Source organism: Pan paniscus, chromosome 8 (genome assembly GCF_029289425.2).
Source record: "Pan paniscus chromosome 8, NHGRI_mPanPan1-v2.0_pri, whole genome shotgun sequence".
Taxonomy (NCBI): Eukaryota; Metazoa; Chordata; class Mammalia; order Primates; family Hominidae; genus Pan; species Pan paniscus.
In genome coordinates this window covers 93,888,056-93,914,530 of record NC_073257.2, presented here as the reverse complement: position 1 = coordinate 93,914,530, position 26,475 = coordinate 93,888,056, and the positions used below count along the sequence as shown (strand labels likewise).

Sequence of the window (26,475 nt, the reverse complement as noted above, 5' to 3'; positions counted from 1 at the left end):
AGCTCCTGTTCTACAGAGCTTCCAGCCCTCAGATTTCAACTGGGAAATAGGGGTCTTCATACTTTGGACTTAACCAGATCCAGCTTCCACAATTGCTTGAACAAATTCCTTATGATAAAATCTCTCACTCTCTGTATGTGTGTGTATATATATATAAAATATATATAGTATTATATATTATATATTCTATATAACATATATTATATAACAGGTATATATCTAATATAACAGAACAAACATATATTTTATAACAGGTATATATCTGTATCTACATATATATATAATGTAACAGAACATACATATATGTTCTGTTTCTCTGAAGAACACTAGTACAGACTTTAGTTATATTTTTTCATGAGCACAACTCATGCCAGTTCAGTAATCTGAATCCTGACATAAATAACATGTGAAATCATATCAAGACAGTCAATGCTATGCAAAATCCTAGGTGAAAGTGAGGCCCTTGAAACTGCTAGTGGTTACAGTGCAGCAGTGGCTGGTGTGACACAGGCAAGGTGATATGAGCAGGACTGCTTGTGAAATGCTCTTTCCTCTTTTCCTGGATTTTGGCATTCATGTTGATTTTTAACAACCTATCTAGAACAAATGTCTACAATGCCTAAACCCTTTTTTAGAATGCCCTCATTCACACCCACCCCTCCTTTTGTGAATGCAGATATTTTTATGTTTTATTCTGGGTGTACAAAATGATCATTTTAGAAGCAGACTGATTTGGAGCTGATTCCCTAAGACATAGCTGGAAATTGTGGGGTCCAAAAGAAAAAATAGAGAGAGAGAGAAAGCAAGCTCTTGAGTTCAGCTTGTTTTCTTGTAATTTCTTCTTTGTTCTGATAGAGTTCAGAGAATTTACTCAGCAAACTGGTATGTTAATCTAATATTTGAATCACTAGAGAGTGATTTTTAGAAGTATCTGTTGCATGCAATCAAAGAAAGAAAATAACTTCACTTCCATGAGATTAAAAAAGGACATTAACTATATAGTATACATTTTCATAAGTGTCATGACTGCCAGTATTCAAAAGGCTCAAAGTGATAAACAAAAAGGAAATTTCTGTCAGCTCCAGCACAGAAAAATAGACATTAGCAGCAAACATTTCCCATCCACAACAGGGCTGCTTCCTAAATTAACTCTGCTCTTACCACCTCAACTCTCATCAGCCCCCTCATCCACAATGAATTCAAAATGTTCCATGCTTTATTTTTAAAAATATTTAAATATATAGAAATACCCCAACTCTTGTATACCTGCCTAATTATTTTTAAAGATGTAAAAGATAAAGCAAATATATTGATTTAGAATTTCATAACTTTCAGCTTGATTGGAAAATACTGAAATGAACAATATTCACTATCCAATTTTAAGTCTAATTCAATATATCTGACTTCCCAATATTCAGATTAAAAAGTTGAAAAGCTCTTTACAGTTCTACCAAAAATGTTGAGATGTTAATGAGTCAGTATCTTCCTGCTTAGACAACATAAGCCATAAACAAAGACAGGATGAAAAAGTTCTGCTTTCATTTTAGAAAAATCAAAGAAACTGAAAATTTGAGACTGGAGTCATCAAAAACTCTGGTGATATGTTTTATTTTCAGATCCTGATGACCACTAGAGCAGAATTAAACAGTGCCATTTTATGTTTGCTATAAACTATGTCATAACATCACAAAGGCAATGATTCACATTCTGGGAAGAAAGGCAATGGAGTCTATGATACTATTTAAATGTTCTGTAATGTGATACTTTATCAATCTCCTATTTTCATGGGTTACTAACCAACATAGAAAAAGAGATGGACTTGGTGATTCACAAGAATGTATCAGAATGGACTGAGGTACAGACTGAGGTCTTTTCAGAGCCCCAGAGATAATCAAATACACAGTAATTACAGGAAAGACAGAGCCCTGCTGAGAACCAAGTTATAAGATTCTCTGGGGTGTTAGGTCTATTTCCTCCGAGATAATAGCCATCAAGAGAAGGATGGAAAGACAAACAGAAACCACCTCAAGGGGCATACCCCTCTCCATAGGTTTCTCATCCCAAGCAAAGGATGGGGCTCTCAACCAACAGACTTGTGAAGTTTGGGAGGATCTTCAAGAATGGAGACAAACAGCTAGTTCTATTGTGGATATCTACCTAGCCACGGGATCACAGACTTTTGCTACTGGAATTCAGGAAGAGTGTTAGAGAGAAATGACCTGGCAGTACAGGCAAGAGGAGGGGAGAAAATAAATGTGAGCCCCTAAGTCCCCTGTCAAGATCCAGAGTCAGTGCTATGGATGGCAGATGAAATTGCAGGTGACCAACTTGCAGGGCCTGCTGCAGATGAGGCCAGAGAGACAAACAGCTCAGAGAAGCATTAGCCTGGCCAGCCAGAAGTTAATGGCCAAGTGTCCAATGAGACCAGTTAAACAGGATTGAGGCCAAGCGTGGTGCATCATGCCTGTAATCCCAAGTCAGGAGGATCACTTGAGACCAGGAGTTTTAGACCACCCTGGGCAACATAGCAAGATCTCTTCTGTACAAAAATAAAGATTTTTAAAAAAAATAGCCAGGCAGGGTATGCACACCTTTAGTCCCAAGTACTCAGGAGGCTGAGGTGGAAGGATCGCTTAAGCCAGGAGTTCAAGGCTCCATTCAGCTATGATTGTGACACTCTACTCCAACACAGGTAGAAAAAAGTGCCCTGTGTCACTGAAAAACAAAAAAACCCAGGAATGAACTAACTGGGGTGCCAACTTCTGAGGCTGAGACCACCATTTGGGTGACCGGTTATCTGAAACAAGTCTTGCATAAGCAGGGAGATGCCTGTTTTCTTCTACTTTCTCCTTAATCTACTCATGGGGTAAAAAAGAGGTCTCTCTCTCTCTGCACCCCCCTGCCGCGTTCTTTCTCTCTCCCCTCCCTCTCTCTCACACGCACACATACACACACACACAAGCACACTTCAATAGTATATGTGAAATCACCACAAATTTGGTCAGGTTGAGGAAAGGAAAAGGAAGAACTAAACTTTGTGTTTGTTTTAGTGGACCGGACTAACGCATAATAAGTGGCATGACTCTTTTTTTTTATTATTATTATACTTTAAGTTTTAGGGTACATGTGCACAACGTGCAGGTTAGTTACATATGCATACATGTGCCACGTTGGTGTGCTGCACCCAGTAACTCGTCATTTAACATTAGGTATATCTCCTAATGCTATCCCTCCCCCCTTCCCCCACCCCACAACAGGCCCTGGTGTGTGATGTTCAATTCCCACCTATGAGGGAGAACATGCGGTGTTTGGTTTTTTGTCCTTGTGATAGTTTGCTGAGAATGATGGTTTCCAGCTTCATCCATGTCCCTACAAAGGACATGAACTCATCCTTTTTTATGGCTGCATAGTATTCCATGGTGTATATGTGCCACATTTTCTTAATCCAGTCTATCATTGTTGGACATTTGGGTTGGTTCCAAGTCTTTGCTATTGTGAATAGTGCCGTAGTAAACATATGTGTGCATGTGTCTTTACAGCAGCATGATTTATAATCCTTTGGGTATATACCCAGTAATGGGATTGCTGACCTGGCATGAATCTTAAAATAAGCAACTGTAACAAAAAGTTTTAAAATGTATCCAAGACGTCACAAAAGGGGCTTCCTGACCAATTTAAGGAGGGTAAGTGTCAGAAGTTGAATACAACAGAGCCATTTCATGCTTGGACCCCAATAGGTTAGAGATCAACAAAAAGTTTGCAAAGGAATAAAATAATTCCAATCCACTTTTTCTAGGAGCAGTTGAATTCTCCAGGTGTCTGTGGGGGTGTTGGCCACATTGGGTTTGAAAATTCTGTGTGTGTGTATAAGCTCAGCAGTAGGAGTTTCCAGGATGTCAAACGCTAATTGCAAAGATTATTTTTAAACTTTCAATAAACAGGAGGTATTTCATTCCTGATACACACCTAATTTGTTTCTGTTTTGCTGTTTCAAGTCTCAGGGAAGGGAAATCAGTGCAAATCAGGAAATATTTTACAGAGAGGAAAAAGGACAGACAACAGCTGTTCAACTGTTGAAGCTTCTCTCAGTCCTGCCTGAGAAAACCACTTCAGAAAGAGAAGAAGAAAATTCTCTTGGCCCTTCCTGATCAATGCCAATTTGAACGGTGGTATGACTCTCCTACATATGGAGATCAGAAACGTCGACTTAAGGGAAAATTTCAGCAGCCACATGACTGGCTGCAAATGAATCAGTCATCTAAATATGATAAATGCTGATGTTCTAACCAATCTGTAACCCTCCAATGGTCAAATCCAGATATTCTATTGTTTTGTGTCCATCCTAATTAGTAGTTAACAAGCATAAATAGCATTTTTAAATTTTTTTTTATCAAGGGCAAGATTGCAATTTACAAAAATTCAAACATAAAGGTTTTCAGTTTATGGCTACATTGACTAATAATATGTATTCAAATAAAAACACACACAAACCAGGAAAATGTTAGCAAAAGGTGAATACTGAATTTTGAATGTATCATTCTTTCCATAAAGCATTGCCTTTTATAGCTGTGTTGGGGGACAGCAAAGAATACAATTTAATAACAGTTTTGCCATTTTATTCACCATGAACATGCCAGTAATACAATGAAATACTTTTCAGATAACACAGAAATGCTGGGCAACTGATGATATCCATAGATACACCAAATCCATCTGAAGGCAGCAGTTTACCTTCCCGTACAATGAGACTTGGCTCTGTGTGATGCACTCTAACCAGCCCACACTTCAGCAGCGGCATCATTTGGATTCAGGGAGAGTTTCTGCAGCATGAAGGAGTAGGAAGAACACAGGGTGAGTTCACAGGAATCCCTACTTTTCCATGTGACCTTGTTTGGCCTGAAGTGATTTTCTTGACCTCTCTGGGCCTGACTTTCCTCATCTATAAAGTGGAGGGTTCGAAAATATTGCAGAAAACAAAATACCTCAAAGGATGCTCTGGCACACAGCAGGTATTTCCATATAATGATACCTCCCATTCCTTTTTATGTGAGCTATATCCCCTGAAACCCAGGTTTGACTAAATTGAGACCAACTTTCATAATACACACAATGACTGTTAGATATGAATTTTGGTGTGGTGAAGATGGGAGTGAAAAAGTAGAAAAGTCAAATCTCATTGAATAAAAAGGGTGGAACCCAACACGAGAACATCTGGAATAGTAATCATCTGTATGGCTCCCAGAAACTTCTAAGAACTTGGCACATTGGAACCTCTATGCAAATCATATACGCCTCAAGAGTTGGTCTTCGAGCAGGAGGGCTTCTGGTTAATTTCCAGAGTCCCCTGGGAAATCTGGGCAATAGAGATGTGGCCTTCAGTGCAGCCCCGCTTGGGTTAGCTGGGATCTGATTTAAATCAGCAAAACTTCTGACTGATAAAGGTAGGTGCAATTAACACAGCTCACAAAAAATGTCCTAGCAAAATGTCTGCAGTAATGCTTTCAAGTCTCATGAAAATTCTTTTCTCATGAGGACCAAGGACTTTAATGTTTCTGAATATCTCCACAAGTGAAATAAAATATTAATTCATCCTCTTGCCACCTCAGAGACATAGGTAACTGGCATAAATAAATACCAATTTCTCAAGGTCTAAATGTGAAACATTCTCTTAACATGTGTTTTTTTCACATATTGCCCCTTCCCCAAATCTTAACCATTAAATACAGAAAACAATGTCATACAATAATTAAGAGTTACCCATTTGCCAGATACAACTAGCCTTCTGAAACATCCCTAAACCCTCGGGCATATCACACAGAGAGTACCAGTGGGCTGATGCAGCCATCTGGCCATGAGAGGGCAGATCTGACAGTTCCTAAACAAGGTGACGGTGGCTATGCCCTTAAGCAGGGCTTCCCATTTGCATCACTGTAGATTTTACAGACTAGACAGGTCGCTAAGGATTACCCACTTGTTCTATCTATGTGTGTAGTAAAGAACTTATTAACCTTGCCCCAAAAGAGGTACGGCCTTAGTCCTTGACTTCCTGGAGGTAATTTCTAACCTTATGATTCTCATATGTAATAAGAGCGTCTTTGTTTACCTGAGGGCCTTGGGTCACACTGAAGAGCCTAACAGTATGATTCAGCCTGAGAGCTTTGATCCATGTGGTATCAGCTCAGCCTTCTCAGAGACGGGAGCCTGATATCTGCCATGTGGGTGGTCGACCATGTCAATGTGATGGAGCCCCAGTAAAATCTCTGTGCCCCAGGGCTTGGCTGAACTTCTCTGGTTGACAATACCCTATGTGTATTGTCACACGTTATTGCCAGAAAAGTAAAGTTGTCCATACTCCCTGGGGAGAGGACAACTAGAAGCTCCACAAGGAAATGTTCTTGGACCCTGCCCCATGTCCCTTTGCCCTTGGCTGATTTTAACCTGCAACCCTTCCCTGTAATAAACTGTACCTGTGAGTATTACAGTGTTCAGCACATTCTATGAGTTCTTCCTAGTGCATTATCGAACCTAGGGCTAGTTTTGAGGATTCTCATATTTGCAATTTGCATTAGACCCACAAATTTGCAATCAGTGTGGGAAATGAGGATGGGCCTATAGGTTGCCCTCTAACTTCACACTTTGAGAAAACTGAGGCTGGTAAAAGTGAAATTGCTTGCCTAATGAGTGCTAGTGTTAGGATTCACAGCCTGGCCTTTCCTTTGTACCTCCAGCATCTTCCCACTGTACAGCACTGCCTGTTTCAACAAAAAGCACAAGAACTTGCCTCAGTCTAGCAAAACACAGAATGTGTCCTCAGAAAGGGCTAAACGCAGACAAGAGTTCCACATTGCATTGCAAAAGTGATGATCTCCAAATCAGCTGGGAGTGACAAAATCCTCACATGGCCAGAACCGTTGGTTTGAGAGAGAACTAAAGTGTATAATCTCAAGAAATATAAACTATGACCTTCTTCCCTACTATACAACCTATGCATTTTTTTCTGGAATCTAAGGGTTTGGAGATTATTAAAAGTCAAATGAACCACTCTGGTGAGGAATGTTGATAATGGGTGAGGCTATGCATGAGTAGGGGAAGGGGCTGTATAGGAAATCTCGCTTTTCCCTCAATTTTGTTGTGAATCTAAAAATCATCTTAAAAAAATAAGCGGTTTAACACAAACAACATAAACAACTACTTTCAAGTGTCCTGCAGATTTTACAATAGAAGAAGAAGTACAAGAATATGTAATGCCAACAGGCTTCAGTTACTTGAGTCTGAAGGATGATCTTTTGTAGCCACTATGATTAGGGAGTGGAATAAGCAACCTTCAGACAAGGAGCACTTACCATGTGTTGAGCACTCTCTACTCTGCAAAGGAGGCATTAACACTCCTATTTTTAAAATGGAAACACACTCAGAGGGAGAAGTTAAGTAAACTTCTTAATATTATCAATCCAACACAATACAAATATGGGGTTCTATTCCAAAACTCCTGGAATCTGGGATGCCTGAGTTTCTCACTGACGGGGTTAGCTTTGGAAGCCATCCCTGCGATAATGAAGTGCTGAAGTCCCCGACAGCACTTTTGTCATATTAGCTACTGTTTCCACAGTCAGTGATTAGACTAGGTCATACACTTCAGGTGTGCAAAGGTGGAAATCTATTATGTTACCATATCATTTGGCTCGGCTAATCTGGAAATGCTACATGCTAGGAGAAAAAAAACCCCAGCATACTCATAGAACATGCCTACTCTGGGGCTTTCGGGTCAAATTAGATAGCACAAAGGTTATACAAATTGTAAGAATGTCAGGACGCCACTATGAGCAATGGGATCAAGGCCAATGGGGAGAGTGAGGCCCTGCTGTTTGCAACCAGAACAGCCATACATGAAAATTCTGTCAGATGACAGGCAGTCTGGGCACCAGCCTGAAAAGTCATTTTGGTTACTCTTGTGAGTTGAATTGTGTACCTCCAAAAATATAAGTTGAAGTCTTGACCCTAGTACCTTAGAATGCAATCTTATTTGGAAATGAGGTCTTTAGAGAGCTGATGGAATTAAAATGAGGTTGCTGGAGTGGGCTTCAATCCTACATAAACAGTGTTCTTATGAAAAGGGGAAATTTGGACACAGAGGGACATGCATAGCGAGAAGACAGCATGAAGAGACACAGGGTGGATACTGCGAATAGACAGAGACCAAGACTGGAATTATGCTACCACAAGCCAAGAACTGGCTGAGGCTACCAGAAGCTGGAAGAGGCAAAAAAAGTGTCCTTCCCCTATAGTTTCAGAGACAGCATGGCACTGCTGATACCCTGACTGGACTCCAGACCTTGATGCTAGCCTCCAGAATGATGAGACAATACATTTCTGTTGTTCTAAGCCACCCAGTTTGTGGTGCTTTGTCACAGCATCCCTAGGAAGCTAGTACAGTTACAGATTAGGTTTTGGAAGATGGCGATACTAAGCAAGACCAGGCCCATGCCTAAGCAAGAGCCTGTGGTTTATATTTGGCCTGCTGAACTGCAAGATATTTTCCAAGCATAACTCAAAATTCACAAAGAAGTCTGTTCGGAGCATAAGAGAGTATGGTAATTAGCAGATTCATGCCCATGATGGACAGCTCATGCATTCATAAAATATTTTCATTTTTGTATGAGTGTAGCAACCTGTGAGCATAATCCCATGGCTTTAGCTGCACATGTTATTCTTATTAAAACACACACACATACACACACACTCACACACACAACCTTCTTATAATCAGATTACAGAAAACCAAAAACTTACCTTTCATCATGTGGTATGTCCCTTCCTTCCCTGCAGAAATACTTGGGCTATAAAACCTCTGAGGCTGCCAAGAGCCTTCCGGGGCAATTAATATAAACATACAAATATAAGAGTGCTTTTATTTTTCTTTATCTTAATAAAACCACCATCTATATTAGTTTCCTACGGTTGCCATTAAAAAGAACCACAACTTAGGTGGCTTAAACAGGAGGATTTATCTCACAGTTCTGCATTCTGGAAGTTTAAGATCAAGGTATTGGCTGGGCGTATGCCTGTAATCCCAGCGCTTTGGGAGGCCGAGGTGGGTGGATAACCTGAGGTCAGGAGTTTGAAACCAGCCTGACCAACATGGTCAAACCTCGTCTCTACTAAAAGTACAAAATTTAGCTGGGCGTAGTGGCGGGTGCCTGTAATCCCAGCTACTCAGCAGGCTGAGGCAGGAGAATTGCTTGAACCCAGGAGGTGGAGGTTGCAGAGAGCCAAGACTGCGCCATTGCACTCCAGCCTGGACGACAAAGCAAGACTCCGCCTCAGAAAAAGAAGATCAAGGTATCAGCAAGGTTGGTTCTTTCTGAGAGGTTCGTTCTGAGAGATTCTGAAGGATCTGTCCATGCCTCTCTCCTAGCTTCCGGTGGTTTCCTGCAAATCTTTGGTGTTTCCTGGCTTATAGATACATCAATCTCATTTCTGCCTCCTTCCTCACATGGCATTCTCCCTGAGTGCACGTCTGTGCTCAAATTTCTCCTTTATATAAAGACACCAGTCATGTTGAAGTAGCGGTCTCCCCTACTCCAGTATGACCTCATGTTTACTAATTACATTTGCAACGACCCTATTTCCAAATAAAGTCACATTCTGAGGTGCTGGGAGTTAGTACTTCAATATATAAATTTGGGGGGTTGAAAGGACACAATTCAACCCAAAACACCATCTCCTACTGTATCAAGATGTAAAAGGTGGCCTTATAGTTAACTCTACTTTTATAAAGATTTGAAGTACAAGATTGCTTTTGTTTTCAGAGCAAAGATATTACGTGTTCAACGAAATGCCAATGACTCAATTTCCAGAATGCATTTATGGGCAAAATCGCAGTTTAAAACAAGGAAAGGAAGACAAAATGTAACTCAGTGTTATGGTTAAGGCTCTTACAACTTTTCTTGTTTTCATTCATTCAGTGAACCAAGCATTAACAGTGAGCTACAGCCTAGCGCAGGGGAAGACTTAGAAGGAGGAGGAGGAGTAAGAGGAGGAAAGAGAAAGAAGGAGATAAAAGAAGGAAAAAGAAGGAGGAGGAAGAGGAGTGAGGAGAATAAGGAAGAAGAAAAGTAAAGATTATACGATCCAGACCTTCTAGGAATTAACACCAAGTCATGGAAAAAAAACAAAACAATGGACAAAATAAGGTCCAATCCAGTTGTGACAAGTGAGATATTCAGACAATGACCAGAACAAGGATTCAGGAAGAGAAAGAACCCTGAGAAGTAGGTGAGCCACAAAAGGCCTCTCTGCAGAGGATGTGCAAGGAGGTCTGGGGGAGGTAGAAATGAGATCATCCCAGGGGTGGGCACCATTAGAGCTCAGGGGCAGTGGAATCTGGATGGAACTATGGTTGGTGCTGGGAAGTGGTGGTTGAGGGTTAAAATGCAAAAATAAGTCACACCCCAGAGGTCTAGATCATGCCAGACTGAGGGGTTTTGCCTTTATATCACAGTACTTGTGGTAAACAGATTTCCAGTTTTAGAAAATGTGCCATGGGTGCTTTACTGGAAGGGATAATTTCCATCTGTGACTTAGAGCTCAGGATATGCAGAAGTTTCATTCATCCCATAATTCAAATTGACTCCCTCTGACTCACCGAATATCAGCCTTGTTTTTCAGCCTATGTAGGTTCAGCATGAATTGCATCTTTTGACTCCTGCCACAAAAGATGAGGCATATTATTGCCTTTTGTTTACTTTCCTTTCCCTGACACTTACTAACCTATACCAATCATTTAGTTTTATAATCACATTTCTAACCAATATCTTTAAGTTTAACCATTTCAAACAACATTTTCCCCATTTATACTAAAATTTTTCAGTTTTTAAAACACTTTTATTCACCACTCTTTTTCTGAAAATCAAATTAAGTTTTCTTTTAGTCTTTCAAGTAAAGGTTATGGTGACATATTTCTTGAGACACTGCATATTATGCAATTTTTAAAACTCTCTTGTAGCTATACAATGACTTTCTAAAATTTTATTTTAGTTTATCATTGGTATATCAGAAGCATACTCTTTCTGTAAACATTTAGGTTGATAATGCATTGCTGCTCTTTGTATATTATGAGCTCTATGTTGTCTCTTCTGACGCTTGCCCTTGGGCATGCCATGTGAATTTCTTTTTGTCTGCTTACTTGCCATTTGAGTGACTGTTAAATCACCTTCTCAGGTCTGAAGTTAAAAACAGGTAGATGTCACAAGCGTGTCTGCTGAACAGAAGTCACTCATCCACTGTGGCTCTGTTAAACGGGGGTAGAAGCTTCTCCTTCCCTCTGCTGTCCTATGGCTCTCAGTACTGGAGCATAACCATCTCAGCACACCTGCACCTGCAGTCACGTTCTTGCTGTCACAGCCCCAAAACTGTGGAGACTACACTTGTCACAATGTGGTAAGTCATCAGTAGTTCCCATGCTTCCTCAGAGCACCCCCTACTTTCCTCTTGGAGGTGGAAGCTGTGAGTAAATGTAAGAAAAAAATCATCAGTGGAAGAATGTACCTTAACTACAGTATAAAGCACCACGATTGTAATGGTAAGAGATACATTGTTTTCTAGCTGATGAAGCCTTTGGCCTCAGAGGCCAGCAGCAAACAACAATGGCCTGAAATGTTTTTCTTCCTTTCTTGGGGCAGTGTGACTGGTCTACTTTATGGGTCTTATGAAAGTTAAGTCACTTCTGCTTTATTCACAATCTAGGCAGAGTATCTTTACATTGATCCCCTTTCAGATCCAGGCAGTAGGCTGCCTGCTGGTATGCAATGGAAATGGGATGGAAGTTGCAAGATTTCATCTTTTTCTCTCTTCAATGCCATTTTAGTCAGAAATTGGAAGAGATTATTTCAGGAGATGCTTTCCACAAGATTAGTAAGGGGGAAGCCTGAATTGTTAAAGATGGCACATACAACCCAAAAACTTAATGCATCAAATTATTATTATTTTTTAAGAGTAGCCCAGGATGGAGTGCAATGGCAAGATCACAGCCCACTGCAGCCTCAAAGTCCTGGGCACAAGTAGTCCTCCTGCCTCAGCCTCCTGAGTAACTGAAACTACAGACATGTGTCACCATACCTGGCTATTTTTTTCATGTTTGTAGAAACATGGTCTTTCTATGTTGTCCAGGCTAGTCTTGAGCTCTCAAGCAATCCTCCTGCCTCAGCCTCCAGAGTTGCTAGGATTACAGGCATGAGCCACCATGCCCAGCAATTAATGCAACTACTAGTTGTGTAATTAAATAAATAAGAGATGTAAAGTGTAAAATATGTCCATGTGATAAGGTAAATTATGTGACACAAAAATAGAGGTTATAGGGAGAAAACACAAACTGGCCGGTAGAAAATGTTCTTATTTAGAAGAGTCTAACTTTAATGTTCTAAAAACTAATGTGATTAATATTAATGTTTCTAGGTTCTTTCATTATTAATCCTCAAAAGACTAATCAAAGAAACACTTGTACATTTATATTTTGATAATTATATCATAGCTGAATTCACTATTCATTGGCTATCTGGATATGGTTATTGCTGTCCTCATAGTCCTTATGTGTTAGTATAATGTGAAAGTCCACCTGGTATATGTGAGGTCCTCAAACGGCATAAACAAAATTGGAAATTGCATGAGAAATTGCAGCTAGATCAGTGAGTTGAGGAAAGATAAGGGGCTCAATATTGACTCAACAGAGTTGGGAAACTTGAGAAATCTTTATCTTCACAATGTAAAACAAATCTAGCTAATTTTAAGATAATCCAAAGCATGTATAAGAAAAATGGAATTTTCAAGGAAGGCATCAAGGACTGATATAGATCTTGTGTAGTCAACGGCTGATAACAGTTGTTTTCTCCACCTAATTATAGAGGGGGTGTATTATTTTGGAAACAACTTTATGTTTATTTAAAACTTAAAGAGAGATTTGATGTAATGAGTCCTACTTACATCAAAAACTGAGGACTATGAGTCTTTTCAGAAAGCGGGTAGCATCTGTCATATACAATGTGCCTATTCTGCTGGGACTTGCATTCCACCTCTTTTTTCCAAGAACGTGTTCACAATGAGCACTAAAACGCAGTCGCATTTCTGTTATGTGGAGGAAACAGCACAAACATCTTTTCTGCCCTAGAAATTTGAATTCTGGGTTGGAGTCTTCACTTTGTAAACTAATCTCAGGGAAATTCTAGCCTCTGAATCATTCATTTGCTCAAAGATAAATCTTCCTTTACCAAGCATATATTTTAAAGTATAGGAATAACTCATGAAATTTTAGGCCTACAAAGAGGTGGTGGGAAGGAAAAGGATGAGAAGATCTAAAGTTTGATAAAATGACTTCTAAAATGTAGTCTTCTGTTGGAGGAGAGATAAAAGCAGCATGATTTAGTGCAATGGTTTGTTTCTTTTGCCTCAGAACTACTTATTTTTTTTCAGGGAAATGCTAATGCAGAAGTCCAATATGTAAAAATCAATGTCAAACTCTGTGGTTGAAAGAGGATGGATATCCCAAAGTTTGACCCACAGTATGTCTGTTGGCCTCTCTCTCCAAGCCCCAAGAATATATCATGGGTTATTCCTGAAGAGATTTCCCCAGAATGCCCCAGAACTGCGGAGAACACTGTGAATAAACTGGACATACTGCTAGGAAAAGCAGGGGCCATAACTCACTTCTAATCTAAAACTCATTTTCTTTCTTCTTTAACTTAGACCAGTTTCACAGAGCTTTTGTAAATAAGCATGATGATTTTAAAACGATCTCTTAGCCTGACATGAGAGACTTTCAATTTAATTTTTATTCCATTCCTCCACTGTGATCAGAACCACTTTATATATTTACAGTTTTCGCTAACAGTATTTCTTCAAAAATTAATAGATGCATACGTAGAAATTAGTACAAATTGCCTAGAATCATCCATCTTCCTCTCCAATCAGAAATGCACATTTCAAGTGAGGTACCCAATAACAAAATTATCTTACTGAAATTTGTTTCAATTTTACCTGTTACCAATTTTTAGGTGATGGAGAAGTGATTACTAAACACAATTTTTAGTGGTGAGATTCAATAACAAAAATGCATAATATCTCCCCACAGGCCATCTTCCTACTTCATATTCTCTGGTCGTCACAAGTAAAAATTATGAAATGGGGTGAGAAAATCTAGAAACAGAATTGTCTCTTGTGCATGCTGTTAATAGGGTATGTAACAACATGGGTGGAAGTAATTTGGCATTGTATATCTTTTTCATCTTGAATTCCCTGCAGTATCATTTTAAACTTCTAAAGCTTCATTTTATTTTTACTGTGCTTCTTAGAGAACACATAATAAGGTAAGAATTATATATCTATTGTAACTTCATAAATGAGAAGGTAAAAGCTCATATATCACAGACACGCAAGGGAAGGCTTCAGAGTTTCCTCCATCTATAAAATGAAAAGCCTCATCCAAATCAAGATGTGATAGGATATACATTCAGTACCTTAAAAATATTAGATTCTGATCTAATATGTTAGACCCAATGCAGTCTGCTCCCCATTATCTATTCTTCACTTTTTCTGAATATAATCCTTATATTTAGAGGTGCACATGATACCTGGAATTGGACTACATTTTCCAGCCTTTTTGCATGTAAGCATGACCAAAGAGAGCTAATGAGATTCAGCCAATGTACTGCAAAGAGCTTCTGCAAACACTCCTTAAAAGACAACTCATGTAGGCCAAGGTGAGAGAATTGCTTGAGGCTAGGAGTTCAAGACTAGGAGCCTGCACAACATAATGAGACCCCCATCTCCTCAAAAAATAAAAATAAAAATAAACCATCAGCTGAGCATAGTGGCATACACTTATAGTCCCAGCTACCTGGGAGGCTAAGGCAGGAGGATAGTTTGAGCCTAGCAGTTCAAGGCTGCATTGAGCTATGATTATGCATTGTACTCCAGCCTGGGAAATAGAGTGAAACTGACTCTAAAAAGCAAAAAAGACAACTCATTAATAATCAGAGAGAAGATAAATAAGGAAACAAAGGATGTGAACAACACTGTAAACCAACTGGACCCAAGAGACATATACAGAAGTCTCCACAGAATAAGAGCAGAATACACATTCTTCTCAAGCATATGCAAAACACTCTGCAAGATAAATCATATCCTATACCACAAAACAAGTCTTAACAAATTTAAGAAGACTGAACTAATATTAAGCATCTTTTTCTGACTATAATGTAATAAAACTAGAAATCGACAGCAAAAGGAAAACTGGAAAATTCACAAATAGATGAAAATAATACATTCTTGAACAATGAATGAGTCAAAAATAAATCATAAAAGAACTTAGAAAGTATCTTGAGACAAATTACAATGAAAACACAGCATACCAAAATCCATGGGATATAGCAAAGGCATTAATATGAAAGAAGTTTGTAACAGTAAAATGCCTATATTTCTATAAAAAAAAAATCAAATCAACAACATGACTTTATACATCAAGGAACTGGAAAAAGAAGAAGAAAAAACTAGACTCAAAGTTAGCAGAATGAAAAAATAATAAAGATTATAGCAGAAATAAATGAAATAGAGACTAGAAACACAATAGGAAAAAATCAACAAGAGTAAGATTTGGGGTTTTTTTTAATAAGATCAACAAAAGTGACAAACCCATAGCTAGACTAAGAAAAAAGAGAGAAGACTCAAATAACAAAAACCAGAAATGAAAGAGGAGGCATTACAACTGATGCCACAGAAATAATGAGATGAATAAGATATTGCTATAACTAATCACACACCAGCAACGGGAAAACCTAGAAGAAACTGATAAATTCCTAGAAACATACAACTTACCAAGACTGAACATGAAAATATGAAAATCTGAACAGCTCTATAACTAGTAAGATTATTGAATGAGTAATAAAAATATCTCCTAACAACAACAACAAAAGCCCAAGACTAAACAGCATCACCGGAGAATTCTGGCAAACACTGAAGGAAGAATTAACACCAGACTTTCCCAAACTCTTCTAAAAACTTGAAGAGGAAACATTCAAACTTATTTTATGAGGCCATTTTTACCCTAATACCAAAACAAGACAAAGAAACTACCATAAAATAAAACTATAGACCAATATCTATGATAAATATTGATGCAAAAATCCTCAAAATCCCTCAAAAAATACTAGCAAACTGAATTCAACAGCACATTAAAAAGATTACACACCATTACCAAATGAGGTCTATCCTTGGGATGCAAGGATGGTTCAGCATATGAAAAACCAATCAATGGGATACGCTACATTAGTAAAATAAAGGACAATGAATCTCATGGTCACCTCAATGGATACAGTAAAAGAATTTGACAAAATTCAATATCCTTTCATGATAAAAATGCTCACAAACTAGGAATAGAAGAAAATTACCTAGCATATTAAAGCCTATATATGAAAATTTCACAGTTAACATTATACTCAACAAGAAAAAATTCAAAGCTTTTCCCCTATGATCAGGAAGAAGGCAAGGATACCCACTCTCACCACTTCTATTCAGCATAGTACTGGAAGTCCTAACCAGAGCAATTAGACAAGAAAAATAACTAAAAGGCATCAACAGGTGAAAAGGAAGAAGTGAAATGATCTCTGTTCACAGATGGCATGATTTTATAAGTAGAAAACCTTAAAATTTTTGCATGCATGCATGCACGCACACACACACACACACACACACACACACAAACTGTCAGAACTCATAAACGAATTCAGCAAAGTTGCAGCGTACAAAATCAACATTAAAAAATTGTCTGTGTTTCTACACACTAACAATGAACAAACAAAAAAGAAAATTAAGAAAACAATTCCATTTACAATATCATCAAGGAGAATAAAATACTTGAAAAGAAACTTAACCAAGGAGGCAAAAATTTGTACACTGAAAGCTATAAGACATTGCTGGAAAAAACACACACACACACACACACAAATAAATGGCATGATATCCCATGGCCATGGATTGTAAGACTTAATATTGTTAAAATGTCTATACTACCCAAAGAGATCTGATTCATTGAAATCCCTTTCAAAATCCAAATGGCATTTTGCAGAAATTTTTTTTTAATTTCAAAATTCATATGACATCTAAAAGAATCCTGAATAGCCAAAACAAAGAAAGAAAAGCAAAGCTGCAAGCCTTGTGATTCCTGATTTCAAAACATATTACCAGGCTACACTAATCAAAACAGTACTGGCATAAAGACATACAGAGCAGTAGAATGAAACAGCCCAGAAATAAACTCTCAGGTCTTATGACCAAATGATATTTAACAAGAGTGTCAAGACTACACCACAGGGAAAGGACTGTCTCTTCAACAAATGGTATCAGGAAAACTGGATACCCACATACAAAAGAACAAAGTTGGACTCTAGCCTTACATCATATATAAAAATTAGTTAAAAATGGGTTAAGGTCTTTAACATAAGCCCAGAAACTATAAAACTACTGGATGAATCAGGGGAGAAGCTTTATAACATTAGATTTGGCGATATTTCTTGGCTATCACACCAAAAGCACAGGCAGCAATAGTAAAACAGACAAATGGGATTACATCAAACTTGAAAACTTCTGCACAGGAAAGCAGTCAACACAGTGAAAGGCAACCTAGAGGATGAGAGAAGATATTTGCAAATCATATATCTAATAAAGGGTTAATATCCAGAACATATAAAGAACTCCTACAACTCAACAACAACAACAACAAAATAACTCTATAAAAAATGTGCAAAGAACTTGAATAAATATCTTTCCAAAGAAGATATCCAAATGGCCCACAAGCATATTAAAAGATTATCAACATCACTAATCTTTAGAGAAATGCAAATCAAAACCACAATGAGATATCATGGCCATTATTAAAAATAATAATAATAAATGTTGGTAAGAATGTGGAGAAATTGGAACCCTTGTGCACTGTTGTGAATGTAAAATGGTGTAGCTGCTATAGAAACATACGGAGGTTCTTCAAAAAAAATAAATTACCCATATCCTCTAGCTATCCCATTCCTGAGTATATATTCAAAAGAACTGAAAACAGGACCTCAAGGAGACATTTGCACACCCATGTTCACTGCAGCATTATTCACAATAACCAAGAGGTGGAAGCAACCTAAATGTCCATCCGTGGATGAATGGTTAAAGAACACATTTTCTATGCATACAGTAGAATTCGTTCAGCCTTAAAAAAGAAGAAAATCCTGTTATATGCTACAACATGGATGAACCTTGAGGACATTATGTGAAGCGAAATAAGCCAGCCACAGAAAGACAAATGTTTCATGATTTCATGTTTGTGAGTTATCTAAAGTAGTCTAACTTTTCAAAGGGAACTGAGGTTCAGTTCTGCAAAAGATGGAAAAGTTGTAGAGATCTGTTGCACAACAATGTGCATAGAGTCAACATTAGTGTACTGTACACATGACATGATGATTAATTTTTATGTGTTTTTTATAATAATTTTTTAAACACAATTTACACATGGCTTCCCCTCCCCTCATCTTTTGGACCCTACCCTCATGCTGCCTAGAACAGATGTGGAGGGTAAAGCACTAATCACCATTTTGGACCATGACAGCAAGGCCCATACCCTGACTATAGCAGGGTGGTGAGTTAGAAAGAGCTTCGGCCCCAACCACCTTATGGAGCAAAACCAAAATAATATCCCTAATCAACCAACTAATACAAACTGTAGCTGACACAGGGTCTCTCTCACATGTTCTCTTGTGAGCCATCTGTGGTTCTCCCACTCACTTCTGTACACACAACCATCCTCACTTACACTGTCTACTTCCTGACCCCTTTCCTGCTTCCCTCCCATCCATCTTTCACAGTTATCAGAATACAGTCATAAAACACCAAGCTGATCATGCTTAGTAACCTACAGAGACTCCTTCAAAACCTAATTCTAAGCTACCTCTCCAGACCCACCTCATTTCAGTTTCCCTTATGCAACTGTTGGGAATAGAACTCCAATCACAGTTTGGTTCACTGTTTCTTGAATGTTCCATACTCTTTTCAAACTCAGAGATTTTATCCAAGTTACTCCGAGTGAAATTCTCCTTTCTTATATTTCTCCCCAGCCTCTTCTCAATCTTTTGACATATATTAAAATGTCAGTTCTCATTTCAGTTTTTTCCCCAGGTCCCAGGTAAAATTATTCACTTTCTCCACTGTTCCCTCTATTCCATAGGCACATAACACAAGGAAGTATAATAGATCTCCTTCTATCATGTCTGCCCACTTACATGGTGAACACAGGCAGGACCATAACTGAAACACGCCACTGCTGTGCAATTGGGGATATAACACTGGGTAAGACAAACCAGTTCCTTCCCCCCAGAGAGCTGACATTTTAACACAGGAAACTGTGTGTGTGTGTGTGTGTGTGTGTGTGTGTGTGTGTGTGTGTGTTCAGGCATTGAAAAGTATAATGAAAAAAAGCTGGGTAAATTGAGAAGCTGGACAGTGAAAGTGACTCCAAGGAGGAACAAAGGGTTGTGTAACAAAGGGTTATACAGGTTGGTTAGGAAGGCTCCTCAGAGGAGGTGGTCCTGAAGCAGGGATATGAATACTGTGGGAGAAGTCTCAGAGAGAGTGGCATGCAACAGAAACAGAAAGTGCTCAATCCTTCTGTCAAATAGGCATCAAGAAGAACAACAAAGGTGGGGAGGGGGTGATTTTATCCACAGTTTCTTTGTTGTTGTTGTTGTTGTTGTTCCCTGAAATAGGTCACAGATGACAAATGGGCTACTTTAGCCACTATAACAAAGTATGGCAATTAAATCCACCTAAGTATAACCTGACTCTAAAGTTTCTCAGCTACTAAAACCTATCTTTTCCTTACTTACCTTTCATCCTTATACAATAAATGCATTTTGCAAACTAAAAACAAAAATCGTCATCTGGTGCTTCTGATGTTGCTTCGGAAATTACTCATCACAAATTATTCATATAATGACAGAACTCCATTGAGTTATTTTTTCCCCAAAATGACATATTAATACCTAAGGACACATGAATATCTTGCCAAACAAACTCATATTTGCAGATAATTATACTTAGTGCCAAATAGGCTAAAGCTCTCTAAAGAACAACATAAAAAAGCGAATTCCATATTTATCTGGAAAATTGTTCCTCTACACTTTAAACCAAAGGGTACTAGGAAATTTCAATAGCAGTCTCTGGGAATCTTTTCCTTTACCAAATTCCAAAGCTTTAATCCATGAATAAAATAACACAATGTAATAAACAGCCATGGCTTAAATGTTTTGGGTGAAATACAAAGTAGTTCTATTCATTGCAACATGTGTTTTGGAATCTGCTTCTGGAGTGAAGGCCTCTTAGTGTCAGCAGTTAATTGAGGCTTGGCCCTGGGGAGATAGGAATAGCGTGTTGTCATAATATGCTAACAGGCTACTGAAGATGATACAAAAACATTACCTATAGTAACATACCAATAACTTAAAGATGTAATTCATCAAATAGAGCATGATTTGTCAATATGTAGAACACAAGGTATGTAAGAGTAGAAACAAAATTACCAAAAAAGTAATAGGTGATCTAAAATAAATTATAGCAAAAAATTACAAATCCCAATTCCAAACCCAATTTACTTAAAATTTTACTCTTAATTTACTGAAAAGCAATACAGTGCTTAATTGTACAAAAGGCCACATATATCTAAAGAAATCTCTCCATCTATTACAAGTATGCTTGGATGAGTCACTTTCCACAGATTTGCCATCCTCAAAAGCACAGTGTCTCCAATAAAATGAGCTCAAGGAGAAGGAGAGACATTTCCATTGTTGTATGATAGAAGCTTTATGTGTGTCACAGCAATTACCTCGGAGGGAGTGTCCGATGCTTAAGGAGAATGACAGAATAGAAGGAAATGCAAAATTCAAGCACAGATGAAATGATGGCAAAGAAAGAACCACCACGGTGTTTAATGAACAATGCTGCAACTATTCATTACGCCTCTTCTCCAGCTGATCATTAAGCTTTCAGCACTGTTTATGCAACAGAAAAGGAAATGTTGACTCAAGATTTCATACACTTACTATTCACACAAAGAAGAAACCATGAACAGTATAATCTGCAATTATAGTACCTGTGGAAACTGGATCACTGTCATTGAACCTGGTTATTAGTTGTTGTAAGCACTATCAGAGGCAAGATAACTTCTGAATTGGGCATCTGTCTGGTATGATCATTGGAGATATGGACTTGAAAGCTCATGAAATAAATTATATAAAATTAAACTGGTGTAAACAATATCCAAATGGTTTTCAATATCTATGACCTAATGGTAGAAGAAATCATTCCTTTAATTTCACAAATTAGAGGCTTCTAAAAAGTCAAATTTTTCTGTCACTACTTTTAACCATCTTCACCATGCCATTATTATAGAATAATATAATTCAGTGTTTATTAAATAGAAAAAAACAATGAGTGTAATTCATATATGCCAACATCATTTGTAGCAGAAATACAGGCTACTCTATAAAAAATATACTGAATGAACGACTCTTATAGTTAGCTTACCTTTAATAACCTGCTGGGCATACACTTTCATCTTGTACCAATGAGGAAAACACTTTACAAACTTACCAACTGAGAAGAGGTGCCTGAAAGTATATGTTGTATAGAGTACCGTAGAAACAATTACTCATAGGACACTTTGGAAGAAACCTGAATTATCAAAATAATTGAATCCCTAGCATTAGGTGATATACCTAATGCTAAATGATGAGTTAATGGGTGCAACACACCAACATGGCACATGTATACACATATGTAACAAACCCGCACAATGTGCACATGTACCCTAAAACTTAAAGTATAATAATAAAATAATAATAATAATTGAATTCTATGTCTACTACTTATCATCTTATTCATTAATGAACATATCTCCTTAACTTCAATTTTCTGATCTACAAAATTGGGACATAAGTATCTATCTTGCAGAGCTGCTGTGGGGATTATACATAATTAGATAAGATCGTGGATCTGAAGGATTCTAGGAAGAAGTCTGCCATGGTCATATAGCAGGCATATTGTTGTGCTAGCTTCAGTCCACCCTTCTTAGAGGCTTGATCCTCTTTCATTATATCCTGAGTCATATGTGATCAGAAAGAACAAATTTCTTTTTTTCTTTTTTTTTTTTTTTTTTTGAGATGGAGCGTTGCTCTGTTGCCCAGGCTGGAATGCAGTGGCACGATCTCAGCTCACTGCAACCTCTGCCTCCCGGGTTCAAGCAATTCTCTGCCTCAGCCTCCCAAGTAGCTGGGATTACAGGTGCCCACCATCACGCCCGGCTAACTTTTTGTATTTTTAGTAGAGATGGGGTTTCACCATCTTGGCCAGGCTGGTCTTGAACTCCTCACCTCGTGATTCACCCGCCTTGGCCTCCCAAAGTGCTGGGATTACAGGCATGAGCCACCGTGCCTGACCAGAAAGAACAAATTTCTGAACAAAAAGATCAGAAAGACCATGACCCTTTGGATGGTGACCAGAAGCTATCAAACACCTACTATCTTAAAAAACAACACTGAAAACTGGAAATGAATCTATGTGATCTATAATATTTTCAGCAATGACTAATCCTTTCTTGTACTGTTTTTGCTTAAAGGTAATTGAAATACTTAAGATTGTACAGCATATAACCTGCAGAGTACATTTCAGAGGGATGATGCATGAGTAAATATCACTTTGGAGCTAATTTGATAAAATATATTGTTCCAAATTAACTTTAGATTCCAAAGTAAATTCAGAAATGGTTTTGAAATGATTGTGAAGAATTACTTCTTACCTATGTCAAGCAGTAGATTACATGCTGATATAGTTGGGATATTTGTCCCCAGCTAAACCTCATGTAGAATTGAAATCCCCAATGCTGGGGGGCAGAACCTGGTGGAGGTGTGTGGATCATGGAGGTGGGTCACTCATGGCTTGGTGCTGTCTTCATGACAGTGAGTTCTCACAAGATCTGGTCATTAAAAAGGGTATGGCACTTCCTCTCTCTCTCTCTCTCTCCTCTCTCTCAATCTCTCTCTCTCTCTCTTTCTCTCAATCTCTCTCTCCCCTCTCTCTCTCTTCTCTCTCTCAATCTCTCTCTCCTGCTTTCACCATCTGACATGTTTGCTCCTGCTTCACCTCCTTCCACCATGACTGTTAGCTTCCTGAGACCTCCACAGAAGCCAAGAGATATCAGCATCCTGCTTTCTATAAAACCTGCAGAACTAAGAGCCAATTAAGTCTCTTTTATTTATAAATTAGCCAGTCTCAGGTATTTCTTTACAGCAACACAAGAATGGCTTATACACGTGCCTTATCCTGAATTGACCAGAGTTCAGACTCTTTTTAATGGGAGATGTAATGGCATTGTTTTTAGTCATAATCTCTCCTGAAGAATGAAACAAAAAAGCTGCCGGTTTCTTAAAAGTGCATGCAGAATAAACACCTCCTTCTCTCTAAGAATGGGAGTGAGTATCTTCTGAAACTTCATCTCCTGTTAATGGGCAGTTAAGTACTATTGGGAAAAGGGGGAAAGATGAGGTTCATCTGATTGTGTTTTGTTTAGTTGGGCTTTTAGAGACTGAATAGTAAAAACAGTGTGGGTGTGGAAATCCAAGAATAGGCACCGTCAGGTGATAAATCTCAAGGTATAGAAGTAAAATGAAGAGCCCCTGGAAGACTGAATACTGATTCTTGAAGAAGTTCCCAAGAAGAGAGAGGGACCACAACCCAAAATGGTGGACCAGGGGAGGACAGTGATGACAGCCTTTGTTCTAGAGCCCAGAGATTGTGTGGAAATTGAATCCCCCATCTCTTTGAAGACTTCTAAGTCTGGTTTCAGGGAAATCTTTTGTTGCATAATAAAGAATTTAACTGGCCTTTGAACCTGGTTCCTGGAAGACAGAATCTATATCCCTGGAATTTCCCAGGTAACAGAAGAGTCTTTGATATTCATGATCCCTTGGATCAAACTTTTGAGTTTATGCTCATGAGATGAGATGACTGAGAATGGAAGCTGGTCAACAGAAAGACCTAACATGTAATTAGAGAGTTAAAGCTCTGAACCAGCCTGACCTCCAGAAAAGTGAGGGAGTTGGAGCTTGAGTTCAATAATGGGGCCAATGTTTAATCAATTACATCTATGTAATGAACAGGGAAGTTTGCTGAAACTTCCCGCTTGATGAATACATCGATGTGCCAGGAAAGTGATGTAAGCAGACAGGGAGGGTCTCCAGGGACTATAGAAGTTTAACCAGCTTGAACAATCAGCCTGTTTTATAGCCTCCCACTTTTCAGCCTGTTTTTTACAAACCGTCCATGGAATGCGGTCACCTAGTCAGCTGGAACCAGTTCCAGACAGACCCCAGCAACTTATAGATGAATCTGAGTGAAGCTTCCTCATTACCATGCTGAAGTCTCTACGCTGGGAGGAGCTACAGATTCATCACCATAACATGTAACCTATGTGCTGGCATAATGTCTCAGTCTGCACCACTGGTGCCCCTCCTCTACATGCGATGATGCACCTTCTCCCCTCTCCACAACTCCATAAAACCCACCTGTCACTTTTCCTCGGGGAGACACTGCTTTGGAGAATATTCCCGGTGTTCTCCTACCTTGGGACAAGTAATAAAACTCCTATAGATCAAAACCTATGTTCTCCTGGAGAGTCGTTTATTACTTGCCAGGCAAATGAACCAAGTTTTTTGTCTTTTTGTTTCCTTTTTCTTTTTTTTTTTCCAGGTAATAGTGACAAGCCCTTATTCTACAAGAAGAGAGCACAAAAGCTCTGTTTGAGACCCTCTCAGAAACTGCCCTGTGTGTCTCTTCATTCAGCTGCTCCTGAGTTGTATCTTCTACAAAAAAACTGTAAGTATAATGCTTTCCTGAATTCTGTGTCATTCTAGTGAATTTTTGAGCTTCAGGAACGTCATGGGAAGCTCAGGGATTTGCAGCCTCTGAGTATGAAGTGAGGACCATCTTGCTGGAGACCATACTCTTTAACTTATGGGGTCTGCACTAACTCCAGATGGTTATGAGAACTGAATTGCAGTGTACCAGTTTGAGTTGAAACAGTATGTGACTTCCCCAGCTGCACCCTGGGCAGTGACTGCATGCATCACTGAGAGGTCCTGTCTACAGCAGATAAAACTCCACAGATCACTCCTCCTGTAATCCCTCTAAGTGCTCCAAGGCAGCAGAAAGGCCCAGTGCATTGAGGCTGGAAGCAGGAGCAGAGACTCTGGGATATAGTACGAAAGTCTCTTTCCCCTGTAGTTGGGCTAATCTGGAAAAACTCAAAAACCTGGCCTGATTACCGAGGTTTCTTTTATGGATATTTAGTATTTAGATGAAATTTTTACAGTATTCTTGAAATGAACCCAATTAAACACATAGTCTTGACCACACATTAGAATCATCTGGTAGACTTTTGTAAACTAGCAATGCCTGGCCAGATAAATTCAACCATCATTTTTGAGGAATAAACTCAGGTGATTCTGCTGTGCCTAGCATTAAGAAACATTGGATAGAGTGCAATGAGAGTGAAAGAGTTTTTGGAGCCTGGAGCTTCACTACACTCCTGAACCTGCCTTTGTTCAAGGGAACAGGCATGCTAGGGAAATACATTGTAGTCAACTTCTTCCTAAACTTGGGAAGGAGAAGCCTGATGAAGGAGCTGGTTATCACCTAAAAGAAAAAAATGTGTTTCAGTCACCCAACCCATCATGAGGAGCCTGGGCTCCATAGCCCAGCTACACCATGCAAAATGGCCGCTGGGTATTTGGAAATGAAATTCAACCGAAGCATGGTATGGAAGCTACAAACTCACTTCTCAACATTTCATACTGCATCTTTCATAGATGTTTCTCAAAAGATTATTATGTTTTAATTCTTAGGCACATGATCAAGGTCCATTTGAGAGGAATCCAACTTTTGTTAGATTGGTATTGCAGGGATTTTAGAAACATTGAGGAGGAGAAGAACAGATGGAGAGGGAGGTTGTCTGCACACAAAATTAAATATTTATTAGGTTGTTCACCATAATTGACTAAATTTTTCCATGTTATGACGTAGGCCACTCTGCTTGACAGAAAAGTCAATTTAAACAAAAGTGACTCAGCCCTGTGGTGGCTCACACCTGTAATCCCAACACTTTGGGAGATCAAGGTGGGAGAACTGCATGTGCCCAGAAGTTCAAGACAGACTGGGCAACATAGCAAGACTTTGTCTCTACAAATCAAATAAATTTAAAAATTAGCTAGGCATGGTAGTGTGTGACTGTGGCCCCAGCTACGTGGGAGGATCACTTGGGCCCTGGAGGGCCAGGTTGCAGTGAGCCATGATCATTCCACTTCACTCCAGCCTGGTGACAGAGCTAAACTCTCAAAAAAA

At 38.8% G+C, this 26,475-nt stretch overlaps 1 protein-coding gene across 16 annotated transcripts in view; it reads right to left on the bottom strand.

The window, feature by feature from the left end:
• The window catches only part of NRG3 (neuregulin 3), a 1,147,889-nt gene that overhangs the window by 1,067,113 nt on the left and 54,301 nt on the right, over nucleotides 1-26,475 (bottom strand). The window lies entirely within an intron of this gene.